The sequence below is a fragment of the Convolutriloba macropyga genome, chromosome 4 (genome assembly GCF_964194025.1).
Source record: "Convolutriloba macropyga chromosome 4, txConMacr16.3, whole genome shotgun sequence".
In the NCBI taxonomy this organism is placed as follows: Eukaryota; Metazoa; Xenacoelomorpha; order Acoela; family Convolutidae; genus Convolutriloba; species Convolutriloba macropyga.
This window is the reverse complement of record NC_134471.1, coordinates 43,071,384-43,084,619: the sequence shown is the minus strand read 5'-3', so window position 1 is coordinate 43,084,619 and position 13,236 is coordinate 43,071,384. Positions and strand designations below refer to the sequence as shown.

The window sequence follows — 13,236 nt, the reverse complement described above, 5'->3', positions numbered from 1 at the left end:
TTTTCTCTTCTTTGCTTTTCGCTGTGTCTTTTCTCTCTTTTGTTTTTCTATTTTTTCCCTCTTTTTTCTGTTCATTTTCTGTATTTCTTTTTGTCTGTCTTCTCTGCTTTTCTCTTGCTTTTCTCTATTTTCCCTTTTGCTTTTCTCTTTTTTCCTTATCTTTCATTTCTGTCTTTCGTTTCTCGATTTCTTTTCTCTTTTTCTTTACTCTTTCTTTTCCGTTTTTTTCTTCTCCCTTTTCTCTTTTGTATGTTTAAGCTCCGTTTCATCGCATGTTATAAACGCTCCTTATACATGCAGCCTAACGTAGAACATGAGTTACACTATGTCACCATGTAGAATATCGTTATCTGTACAGGTCTTAGCGCTTCTTAAATATGCAAAATGGTAAAGCAGAAAACGTGGTTGAACAAAAAATTGTTGGCTTTTCTTGCCCTCTTTTCTGTATATTCCTTTTCCGTCTTTTCATTTGTCTTTTTCTTTCTTTTCTCTCTCTTTGTTTTCTCTTCTTTTTTTCTGTCTTTCTTTTTCATTATTTTTTCTCTTTGTTCCTCTTCCGCTTCTCTTTAGTTTCTCGTATCTTTTTTCCTTTCGGTTTTTTTCTCTTTTGCTTTTCTCCTTCTTTTCTGTCGTTCCTTTCTGTTTTTTTTCTGTCTTTCTTTTCTGTCTTGCTTTTCTCTTTCTTTTCTGTTTTTTTCTCCCTTCTGTTTCTTTTGTCTTTCTATTAGATTTTTTCTTTTTTCGTCCGCCTGTCTCATCTCTTCTTTCTTTCCTTTATTTCCATTATCTCTTGCTTTTCTCTTTCTGTTCTGTGTTTCTTCTGCCTTTTCTTTTCTCTTTATCTTTTTCTTTTGTCTCTTTTCTCTGTATCGTTTATTTTTCTCTTTCTTTTCTGTCTTTTCTTTGAATTTTTCGCTTGCTTTTCTCTTACTTCTTTTTCTATTCTCTTCTTCGCTGATTTGTTTTTCGCTTTCTTTACTCTTTTTCTTTATTTTCTTTCGTTTCGCTACCTTTCTATATTTTCTGTCCTTTTCTCTTTTTTCTTCGCTTTCTTTTCTCTTTCGCTTTTGACTTCTTTTTGTCTGCTTTTATCGTTTTATCTTCTTTGCTCTTTCTTTACTGGCTTTCTTTTCTCTTTTTTTCTCTTTTGTTTCTCTCGTCTTTCGTTTCTGTATTTCTTTGCTCTTCCCTCTTTATTTTGTGTTCTTTTGTCTTTTGCTTGTCTGCCTTTCTTCTTTTGCTGCCTTTCTGCTCTTTTGTTTGTTTACTTTCTCATTTTTTCACCTTCTTTTCTCTGTTTTTCTGTTCTTCGTTTTTACCTCTCTCTCCCATTCTTCTCTTTCGTTCCTCTTTTCGGTTTTTCTTTAGTTTTTTGTTATTTTCTCTTTCCTTTGTTTTTTCTTTACCTCTTGCTTTTCTCCTTGTCTGCCCTTCTTCTTCGTTTGCTCTCTTTCTTTTCTGTCTTGCTTTTCACTTTCTTTCCTGTCCTTTGTTTCCGTCCTTCTTTTCTTTTTCTTTTTTTTGTTCTTTTTTCTATTGTTTCCTTCTCTTCTCCTTCTCCTTTTCTGCCTTCCTTTTTCTTTTCTTTCTTTCCTTTCTCTCCTGCTGTTCTCTTTTCTTTTCTTTTCTGAATTGATTTTCACTTTCATTTCTCCGTGTTGTATTTTCTTTTTCATTTGTCTTTCTTGCTTATCTGTCTTATTTCTTTCCTTTTCTCTTGTTTTTTCTCCTTCCTTTCGCTTTCTTTTCTGTTTTCCTTCTTTTTATCTCTTGCTTTTCTCTTTCTTTTCTGTCTTTTCTCTCTTACTTGCTTTTCTCTTACTTTGTTTTTCTCTTTTGCGTCTTTTGTTTCTCTTTTTTCCCTCTCTTTTTTCTGCTCTTTTCTCCTCCTTACTTTTCTCTCTCGTTTCTTTTCTCTTTTTTTTCTATTATTTTTTCTGCCCTTCTCTTTTTTGTTTTTTTTTCTCATTTTTTATTCTTTTTTCTTTTTCTCTTCTGTTCTTTTTTTCTTTTCCGTCTCATTCTTCTCTCTTTTGTTCCTCTCTTTGGTTCCTCTCTTTCGTTTTTTCTTTAGGTTTTTTTTCTTTTCTCTTTTCTTTCTGTTTTTCCTTTCTCTTGGGTTTCTTTCTTTTCTGCCTTTCTTTTATCCCTCGGTTTTCTGTCTTGCTTTTAACTTTTCTCTCTGTCGTTTTCGTCTCTCTTGTCTCTCTCCTTCTTTCTTCTTTTTTCCTGTTCTTCTTTTCTGCTTTTCTTTTTTCTGTTGTTTCTTTTCTCTGGTTTTTTCTCTTCTTTTTCTTCTGCCTTCCTTTTTCCTTCTATCTTCTTTCTTTCGTTTCTGTCTCTTTTTTCTGTTTCGTTTCTTTTCTAATTTTTTCCTGTCTCTTTTTTTTCCTTTTTTCTCTTTTCTCTCTTTCTTCTCTTCTTTTCTTTGCTTTTCGCTGTGTCTTTTCTCTCTTTTGTTTTTCTATTTTTTCCCTCTTTTTCTGTTCATTTTCTGTATTCCTTTTTGTCTGTCTTCTCTGCTTTTCTCTTGCTTTTCTCTATTTTCCCTTTTGCTTTTCTCTTTTTTCCTTTTCTTTCATTTCTGTCTTTCGTTTCTCGATTTCTTTTCTCTTTTTCTTTACTCTCTTTCTTTTCCGTTTTTTCTTCTCCCTTTTCTCTTTTGTATGTTTAAGCTCCGTTTCATCGCATGTTATAAACGCTCCTTATACATGCAGCCTAACGTAGAACATGAGTTACACTATGTCACCATGTAGAATATCGTTATCTGTACAGGTCTTAGCGCTTCTTAAATATGCAGATAATTTTAAACAGAAGTTTCAATCGGAACCTCCCGAAAAAAAACAACCTTTCAACGCGAGAAAAGATCTCAACAAATATTAGCATCAGACTATTTTTTTTGCTCGATACAGAACAAACAAAACTCAAGATTTTGTGAGTAGGCTAAAAAAATTGTATGATTTTAAAATAAATTTTACAACGTGGAAAATAAGAACTTGATTCTCCACCTTGAATTCATGTTTTCATAGAAATCTTAAGTGGCAGGTCGTATGTAAATTTTTATGTTAATTATTCAATTTCATCTATATTGACCGAACCAATTGAAAATCGACCACTAAAATTTCGAAAAGTCAAAGGGAAGATTCTATGGTAGGACAACATCTCGTCAAAATAGGTGTGGTACACCACATGATGTGTGGTAGAGCACAAATGATGTGTGGTACAGCTCATCAAATGATGTGTGGTACAATTGTGTAGTACAGTAAATAAGTTATAGCTGCAACTCAATACGCTCGATGAATGCAGGTGGCAGGAATTCAAACTGAAATATTGGTTCTATCGCAAACTTTGTCTTTTCAAAAATGAAAATTAGCTTGGTACATTCTATGCTGAAACTGTGCAAATCCCGACACCTAAAAAATTTTTAAGAGATAATATTGAGGTCTAAACACTTTTTCAGAAAAAAAAATAAAAACTGGAATCTTCACATTTTCCGGCACAAATATGAAAATCTGGGTATATTAAATTTAAATAAGGTATAAAGGAAACTTAAAATGTTAATAAAATCAAAAATTGGAATCTTCACATATTCACAAAAACTGGAATCTTCACATATTCCGGCACAAATACGAAAATCTGGGTATATTAAATTTAAATAAGGTATGAAGGAAACTTAAAATATTAATAAAATCAAAAATTCGCAAAAATTCATAAATTCTAACATTCTGTAGAAAAAAAATTACTCAAAAAATATTCTAGATGCTTTGTAAACGTTTTTAAATGGAGTGCGCATCAATTTTAAGTCAATCTGACGGTTAATGAAAAAATTGCAAACGTTATCTTTTTCTTTTTGGTTTGACATAATGTTTCTCTTGAAGTTTTTATATTATTACTCTTTATAGAAGTTATGAATAATAATGTAAAAACTATAATAAACAAAGTTTCATAAAAGCTCAAGAATTGGCTACCTAATTGTTACGCGCTCTCCAAAATGAAATTATCGACTAAACAGTACATTGCAGCATTTAAAAATATCCAGCTTATGAAAACAAGGGGGGAGACAATTAACGCTTGCATCCCTTAGTTGATTATATGGGTCTTTCGCATTAGGTCCCACCAGAGATGAAAACGCTAAGTCGACTCCTAACACTAATGTCGAAAAAGATCGAGATAAATTTTCACCCACAGCTATTCTGCATACGCTATGTTTAATTTTGAATTACCAATATTACACGTTTTTTTACTGCATATGCTACCCTACTATCTACGCGAAATTAACATGACGCGAACGACGTGAAGCTCACTGCCATCATCAAACTTTTATGACGGCCAAATACTGGCGAAAATCCTTGAAACAAGTTTAAGTTAACTTGCCCCAGAACAAATGGTTGTTCAGCGGACTAACAAACACGATCAAAGTAATGCATCAGATTTTGATTGAAAAAAAACGAACAAAAGCAGCTTTTTCAACCAATGGTTTTTTGGACGACACTCCTGTTGCAACAAGCTTAGTCTTCCAGCTAGCAACTGAGAGCCCAAATTGTAAGAACCATTACTACGCCTGCAATTGTGCTGACTGGGAAATTTGACAACCAAGTTCATTAAGAAAACCGCCACAAAACAGTGTCACAAACCCTAAGTAAAGCAAAAACCCTAAGTTTTCAGTTTAGCGCCAACAGAAGAACTTATCTCAAGACATCAAAATTAAGTCAAGTCACACCGATCTTCAAAGAAGGGAAACGAGTAGACGTTAGTTGTTACCGAACTATTATTGGGATACGTTGCTGCTCGAAAGTATTAGAAAGTATATTTTTAACGTGATCTATAATTCTCTCAAGGAAGAAAGAAGACAATCAACATGGGTTGCTGAAAAAAATTGTGAAAAAATATCAACTGCTGCTGTTCATTGACAAGTTATTTGAACTAAAGGATCAAGACCTGGAGAAATCATCGCTTTTTAAGTTGAATTTGCCAAAGCATTTGACACAATTCAGCAAAACAAGCTCCAAAAGGGGCTTCTTTTGTAAATTATGGCAAATTGATTGTTAGGGGACTCAAGACCGAAGCCGTCCAAGAGACAAAACATGCCTTTGTGGAATGACTCTATATTGTTGGTTCATTGGTTCATTGGCTCAGCATAATAATGTTGGTTCCTTAATCGGTGTTCAATTGCCGAAATTTGTTCTGGACGTCTTATCATTAGATCCAAAGCATCCAGTCTGAGACAGAGTTAAAGAGTTTACTTAAAAGTGGACGCTGAGAGCTAGCCGGTGGAATTATTCAGAATAATTGAAAAATGACAGAGCAGTAATTGAAAAATAACAAATAGTGTTACTCTATTTTAAAGATCTTCACACCAAAAAAACCTATAAAAACGAGGAAATTGCTTTTAAAAGACTGTACGCCGCTGACCAAGGGCCGTATATTCCGATGTATATTATGAACCCAATTTGTGAAGAGACGTAACGAATGTTCATATTTATTGTAGTAGCATATGGTACACGCAATTGCACGGCATTGATACTGGTGCTTTGTTGGCCGTAATTCTTGCATAATTGTGAATGGCGTATTTAAAAGTTTCATCAGAGAATGATTGATGGAACCAAGATGAGAACACTTGCTATGAAACGAATGTATATTATTTGTAACTGAAGCGTTACTTCCCGAGGGAAAGGTGTCGTGTCAATATCTTTTAAAGACTTGTTTCATGCAAAATGTCCATCTTGTAAACACTGGTTTTATGCAAAACGTCAAAAAATTAAGAAGACCGCGATGGTTGTTTTTTATCTTATTTTTCCGAAAAACGTACAACAGAGATCACATTTGAATTGAAATTAATCAAAAATTATGTTAATAACATTCTGTGCACTGTAAAAGGCTATCTTCAAGATTACCTTGCTTAGACGACTTCACTTCTAAAAAATCTACCTTTCAATCTAAGAAGACACGACGCGACTAGAAACTTTGACTAGCTAGATCTGAACATAAAGGTAAATGGCGACAAAAGAGCTGTCATTGGTATCAAACGTCTACTGGTGCTAGCATAATCGTCGATTTAATTAGCTGTTCATCAAAGCGACAAAAAAGGAGTTCCAGGCACCTTTAGAAGATTTTATTGAAGATTTTCAATGTAATTCAGGGATTGATACTGTTTTTGTGTTGCTTTTTTATAAATCATGAGATCCGGGAAAATTTTGAGTGTTAATCAAATATTGTTAACGAGAAGTTCGATTAAAAAAAACAAAAATTTAAGGCCGAACCTCCCAAAAAAAAACAACATTCCAACGCGAGAAAAAATCTCAATAAAAATGACAATAAGACGATGTTTTTTGCTCAATACAGAAAAAAATCACTCAAGATTTTGTGAGTAGACTAAAAAAGTAGTATGACTTTAAAATCAATTTGACGACGTGGAAAATAAAAACCTGTTTTTGTGCTCTGAATTCATGTTTTGATAGAAGTCTGAAGTGTCATGTTGTATGTAAAGTTACATTTTAATTAATCAATTTCATCGATATTGACCGAACCAGTCTATATTGACCGAACCAGTCCACAACTTCGTCTATTTTACCACTAAAATTTCAGAGCATCAAAATAAATATTCTACGGTAGGACAAGATCTCGTCAAACGATGTGTGATACAGCACAAATGGTGTGTGGTAAAGCTCGTCATTTTATGTGTGGTTCAGCTATGTGGTACAATACATAAGTTGTAGCTGCAACTCAATAAAAGCGATGAATGCAGGTGGCGGGAATTCACACTGAAGTGTTGGTTTTTTTGCAAATTTTGACATACAAGAATGAAAATTGGCTGGGTACATCTTATGTTGAATCTCTGCAAATCCCGACACCTCAAAAATTACAAGAGATATTATTGAGATGTAAAAACTTGTTCAGAGAAAGAAAATTTAACTAGAAATTTCAACAACTCCGGAATAAATATGATAATCTGGGTATATTAATTTTAAATAATGTATTAACAAAATTTAAACTGTTAACGGTTTCAAAAATTTGCTAATAATCAAAAATTTAAACTAACTCCATAGAACAAAGAAATTTACTCAAAAAAATTGTAGATACTCTGTAAATCGTTTTGAGTCGAATGTGCATCAATTTTCAGTCAACCTGACGGTACACGAAAATTTTATTCAAAAGAACATTTTTTCTTTTTGGATGAAGATAAAGTCTCTCTTGAAACCTCTATTAAAAATTTTCTTTATAGTACTTAAATAATGTAAAAATTACATTAAACTAAATTTCAGAACAGTAAATTGAAGCATTCAAAAGTAACCAGCTTATGAAAACGAGAGGGAGACAATTAACCCTTGCATCTCTTAGTTGAAGATATGCGTCTTTGGCATTAATCCCTCCAGATCTAAAGGTAGCCACCATTGGGTTATTTTTACCACTTTGGGGTGCTATAGTTTAACTGACCACAAAGGGGGTGGGGGGATCGGGGATTATAACCGGAAAAATCAAAGATATGTGAAGACGCTCAGTCGATTAATCGAAAAAGATCGAAATAAATCTTCAGGCACATCGATTAAGCATACGTTATGTTTAAATCTGCATACCCTATAATTCCCGCTTTTTTTACCGCATATACTACTGTCTACTCGATATTAACTTGACGCGAACCACGTGAAACTCAGTGCCATCATCAAACCTTTATGACAGCCAAATACCGGAGAACATCCTTGAAACGAGTTTAAGTTAAATTGTCTCCCAACAAATGGATGTTGTGCTGATTGACAAACCCGATCAATGTGTTGCATCAGATTTTGATGTAAACCTCTAATGCTTCAATTTACTGTTCTGAAATTTTGTTTAATGTAATTTTTACATTATTTAAGTACTATAAAGAAAATTTATTATAAAGGTTTCAAGAGAAACTTTATCTTCATCCAAAAAGAAAAAAGGTTCTTTTTCAAATTTTCGTGTACCGTTCGGTTGACTTAATATTGATGCACATTCGACTCAAAACTATTTACAAAGTATCTACAATTTTTTTGAGTATATTTCTTTGTTTTATGGAATCAGTTTAAATTTTTGATTATTAGCAAATTTTTGAAACCATTAGAAGTTTAAATTTTTTTAATGCTTTATTTAAATTTAATATACCCAGATTACCATACTTATTGCCGAGTTTTTGAAATTTCCAGTTATATTTTCTTTTTCTGAACAAGTTTTTAGATCTCAATAATATCTCTTTTAATTTTTGAGGTGTCGGGATTTGCAAAGATTCAACATAAGATGTACCCAGCTAATTATCATTTTTGTATGTCAAAATTTGCAATAGAACCAACATTTCAGTGTGAATTCCCGCCACCTGCATTCATCGCTTTTATTAAGTTGCAGCTACAACTTATGTATTGTACCACATAGCTGAACCACACATAATATGACGAACTGTACCACACACCATTTGTGCTGCATCACACATCGTTTGACAAGATCTTGTCCCACCGTAGAATCTTTATTTTGACGCTCTGAAATTTTAGTGGTAAAATAGACGAAGTTGTGGACTGCTTCGGTCAATATAGACTGGTTCGGTCAATATCGATGAAATTGATTAATTAAAATGTAACTTTACATACAACATGCCACTTCAGACTTCTATCAAATCCTGAAATCAGAGCACAAAAACAGATTTTTATATTCCACGTCGTCAAATTGATTTTAAAGTCATACTACTTTTTTAGTCTACTCACAAAATCTTGAGTGTGTTTTTTTTGTATTGAGCAAGAAACATCGTCTTATGCTCATTTTTATTGAGATTTTTATTCGCGTTGGAATGTTGTTTTTTGGGAGGTTGGGCCCTAAATTTTTGTTATTTTTTAATCGAATTTCTCGTTAACAATTTTTGATTATCACTCAAAATTTTCCCGGATCTCCTGATTTTTCAAAAAAGCAACATAACAGTATCAATCTCTGAATTACTTTGAAAATCTTCTAAATGGTGCCTGGAACTCCTTTTTTGTCGCTTTGATAACAGCTAATTAAATCGACGATTATGCTAGCACCAGTAGACGTTTGATACCAATGACAGCTCTTTTGTCGCCATTTACCTTTATGTTCAGATCTAGCTAGTCAAAGTTTCTAGTCGCGTCGTGTCTTCTTAGATTGATAGGTAGATTTTTTAGAAGCGAAGTCGTCTACGCAAGGTAGTCTTGATATAAACCTCTAATGCTTCAATTTACTGTTCTGAAATTTTGTTTAATGTAATTTTTACATTGTTTAGGTACTATAAAGAAAATTTATAATAAAGGTTTCAAGAGAAACTTTATCTTCATCCAAAATGAAAAAAGGTTCCTTTTAAAATTTTCGTTTACCGTCAGGTTGTTTTAACATTGATGCACATTCGACTCAAAACTATTTACAAAGTATCTACAATTTTTTTGAGTAAATTTCGTTGTTTTATGGAATCAGTTTAAATTTTTGATTATTAGCAAATTTTTGAAACCGTTAACAGTTTAAGTTTTTTTAATGCTTTATTTAAACTTAATATACCCAGATTATCATACTTATTGCGGAGTTTTTGAAATTTCCAGTTATATTTTCTTTTTCTGAACAAGTTTTTAGATCTCAATAATATCTCTTGTAATTTTTGAGGTGTCGGGATTTGCAAAGATTCAACATAAGATGTACCCAGAAAATTTTCATTTTTCTATGTCAAAATTTGCAATAGAACCAACATTTCAGTGTGAATTCCCGCCAACTGCATTCATAGATGAAGTTGTAGACTGGTTCAGTCAATATAGACTGGTTCGGTCAATATCGATGAAATTGATTAATTAAAATGCAACTTTACATACAACATGCCACTTCAGACTTCTATCAAAACATGAAATCAGAGCACAAAAACAGATTTTTATTTTCCAAGTCGTCAAATTGATTTTAAAGTCATACTACTTTTTTAGTCTACTCACAAAATCTTCAGTGTTTTTTTTCTGTATTGAGCAAAAAACATTGTCTTATGCTCATTTTTATTGAGAACTTTATTCGCGTTGGAATGTTGTTTTTTGGGACGTTGGGCCCTAAATTTTTGTTTGTTATTTTTTAATCGAATTTCTCGTTAACAATATTCGATTAACACTCAAAATTTTCCCGAATCTCCTGATTTTTCAAAAAAGCAACATAACAGTATCAATCTCTGAATTACTTTGAAAATCTTCTAAATGGTGCCTGGACCTCCTTTTTTGTCGCTTTGATAAACAGCTTATTAAATTGAAGATTATGCCAGCACCAGTAGACGTTTGGTACCAATGACAGATTTTTGTCGGCATTTACCGTTATGTTCAGATCTAGCGAGTCAACGTTTCTAGTCGCGTCGTGTCTTCTTAGATTGAAAGGTAGATTTTTTAGAAGCGAAGTCGTCTACGCAAGGTAATCTTGAAGACAACCTTTTACAGTGCACAGAATGCTATTAACATAATTTTTGAATAATTTCAATTCAAGTGTGCCCTCTGTTTTACGTTTTTCTGGAAAAATAAGATAAAAAAAACAACCCCCATGTCTTCTTATAAACCGCTTCGGTAATTTTTTGACGTTTTGCATAAAGCCAGTGTTTACAATATGGAATTTTTGCATGAAACAAGTCTTTAAAATATATTGACACGACACATTTCCCTCGGGAAGTAACGCTTCAGTTACAAATAATATACATTCGTTTCATAGCAAGTGCTCTCATCTTGATTCCATCAATCATTCTCTGATGAAATTTTTAAATACGCCATTCACAATTATGCAAGAATTACGGCCAACAAAGCACCGGTATCAATGCCGTGCATTTGCGTGTACCATATGCTATTACAATAAATATGAACATTCGTTACGTCTATTCACAAATTGGGTTCATAATATACATCGGAATATACGGCCCTTGGTCAGCGGCGTACAGTCCTTTAAAAGCAATTTCCTCGTTTTTACAGGTTTTTTTGGTGTGAAGATCTTTAAAATAGAGTAACACTATTTGTTTATTTTCCTCCGAAGTGATAGGTTTTATAGCTGCTCTGACATTTCTCAATTATTATGAATAATTCCACCGGCTAGCTCTCAGCGTCCATTTTTAAGTAAACTCTTCAACTCTGTCTCAGACTGGATGCTTTGGATATAATGATAAGACGTCCAGAACAAATTTCGGCAATTGAACACCGATTAAGGAACCAACATTATTATGCTGAGCCAATGAACCAATGAACCAACAATATAGAGTCATTCCACAAAGGCATGTTTTGTCTCTTGGACGGCTTCGGTCTTGAGTCCCCTAACAATCAATTTGCCATAATTTACAAAAGAAGCCCCTTTTGGAGCTTGTTTTGCCGAATTGTGTCAAATGCTTTGGCAAATTCAACTTAAAAAGCAATGATTCCTCCAGGTCTTGATCCTTTAGTTCAAATAACTTGTCAATGAACAGCAGCAGTTGATATTTTTTCACAATTTTTTTCAGCAACCCATGTTGATTCTCTTTTTTTCTTCCTTGAGAGAATTATAGATCACGTTAAAAATGATACTTCCTAATACTTTCGAGCAGCAACGTATCCCAATAATAGTTCGGTAACAACTAACGTCAACTCGTTTCCCGTCCTTGAGATCGGTGTGACTTGACTTAATTTTGTTGTCTTGAGATAAATTCTTCTGTTGGCGCTAAACTGAAAACTTAGGGTTATGGCTTTACTTAGGGTTTGTGACAATGTTTTGTGGCGGTTTTCTTAATGAACTTGGTTTTCAAATTTCCCAGTCAGCACAATTGCAGGCGTAGTAATGGTTCTTGCAATTTGAGCTCTCAGTTGCTAGCTGGAAGACTAAGCTTGTTGCAACAGAAGTGTCGTCCAAAAAACCATTGGTTGAAAAAGCTGCTTTTGTTCGGTTTTTTAATCAAAATCTGATGCATTACTTTGAACGGGTTTGTTAGTCCGCTGAACAACCATTTGTTCTGGGGCAAGTTAACATAAACTTGTTTCAAGGATTTTCGCCAGTGTTCGGCCGTCATAAAAAATTGATGATGGCAGTGAACTTCACGTCGTTCGCGTCAAGTTAATATCGCGTAGATAGTAGGGTAGCGTATGCAGTAAAAAAAAACGTGTAATATAGGTAATGCAGAATTAGACATAGCGTATGCAGAATAGCTGTGGGTGAAAATTTATCTCAATCTTTTTCGACATTAGTGTTAGGAGGGTTAGGCGTTTTCATCTCTGGTGGGACCTAATGCGAAAGACCCATATAATCAACTAAGGGATGCAAGCGCTAATTGTCTCCCTCCTTGTTTTCATACGCTGGTTACTTTTAAATGCTCCAATGTACTGTTTAGTCGATAATTTCGTTTTGGAGAGCGCGTAACAATTAGGTAGCCAATTCTTGAGCTTTTATGAAACTTTGTTCATTACAGTTTTTACATTATTATTCATAACTACTATAAAGAGTAATAATATAAAAACTTCAAGAGAAACATTATGTCAATCCATAAAGAAAAAAAAGATAACGTTCGCAAACTTTGATTAACCGTCAGATTAACTTAAGATTAATGCACACTCGATTTAAAAACGTTTACAAAGCATCTAGAGTATTTTTTGAGTAAATTTTTGTTTCTACGTAATTGGTTATAATTTATGAATTTTTGCGAATTTTTGATTTTATAAACATTTTAAGTTTCAATTATGCTTTATTTAAAATTAATATACCCAGATTTTCATATTTGTGCCGCTATATTTGAAGATTCCACTTTTTATTTTTTTTCTGAAAAAGTGTTTAGACCTCAATATTATCACTTAAAAATTTTTAGTTGTCGGGATTTTCTATTATTACAGAATGCTATTAACGCAATTTTTGAATAATTTCAGTTCAAGTTTGTTCTATGTTGTACTTTTTTGCGAAAATAAGATGAAAAATTCAAACCCCGCGTTTTCTTACAATCCGCGTCAGCAATGATTTGACACTTTGCATGAAGCCAGTTTTTACACGACTTGGACTCGACACCTTTCCCTCGGGAAGGAACTCTTCGGTTACAATTAATAGCATTTCTCTTTTCATAGCAAAAGTCTTGATCTTCTGTCCATCACCAACTCTCTGGTGAAATCTTAAAAGACGTCATTCACAAATATGCAAGAATTACGCCCAACAAAGCAGCCATATCTAATCCGGGCGATTGCGTGTTCCATATGTTATTACAATTAAAATTAACTTCCATCAGGTCCATTCACAATTTCGCTTCACAGTTCACCTCGGAATACAAGGAAC

The 13,236-nt window shown here is 33.3% G+C and overlaps 1 pseudogene; it reads right to left on the bottom strand.

Annotated features, from left to right (window-relative positions):
- Positions 1 to 265: 265 nt before the first annotated feature.
- Positions 266 to 13,017, bottom strand: LOC142338079 (uncharacterized; annotated as a pseudogene).
- Between the last annotated feature and the right edge of the window lie 219 nt (positions 13,018 to 13,236).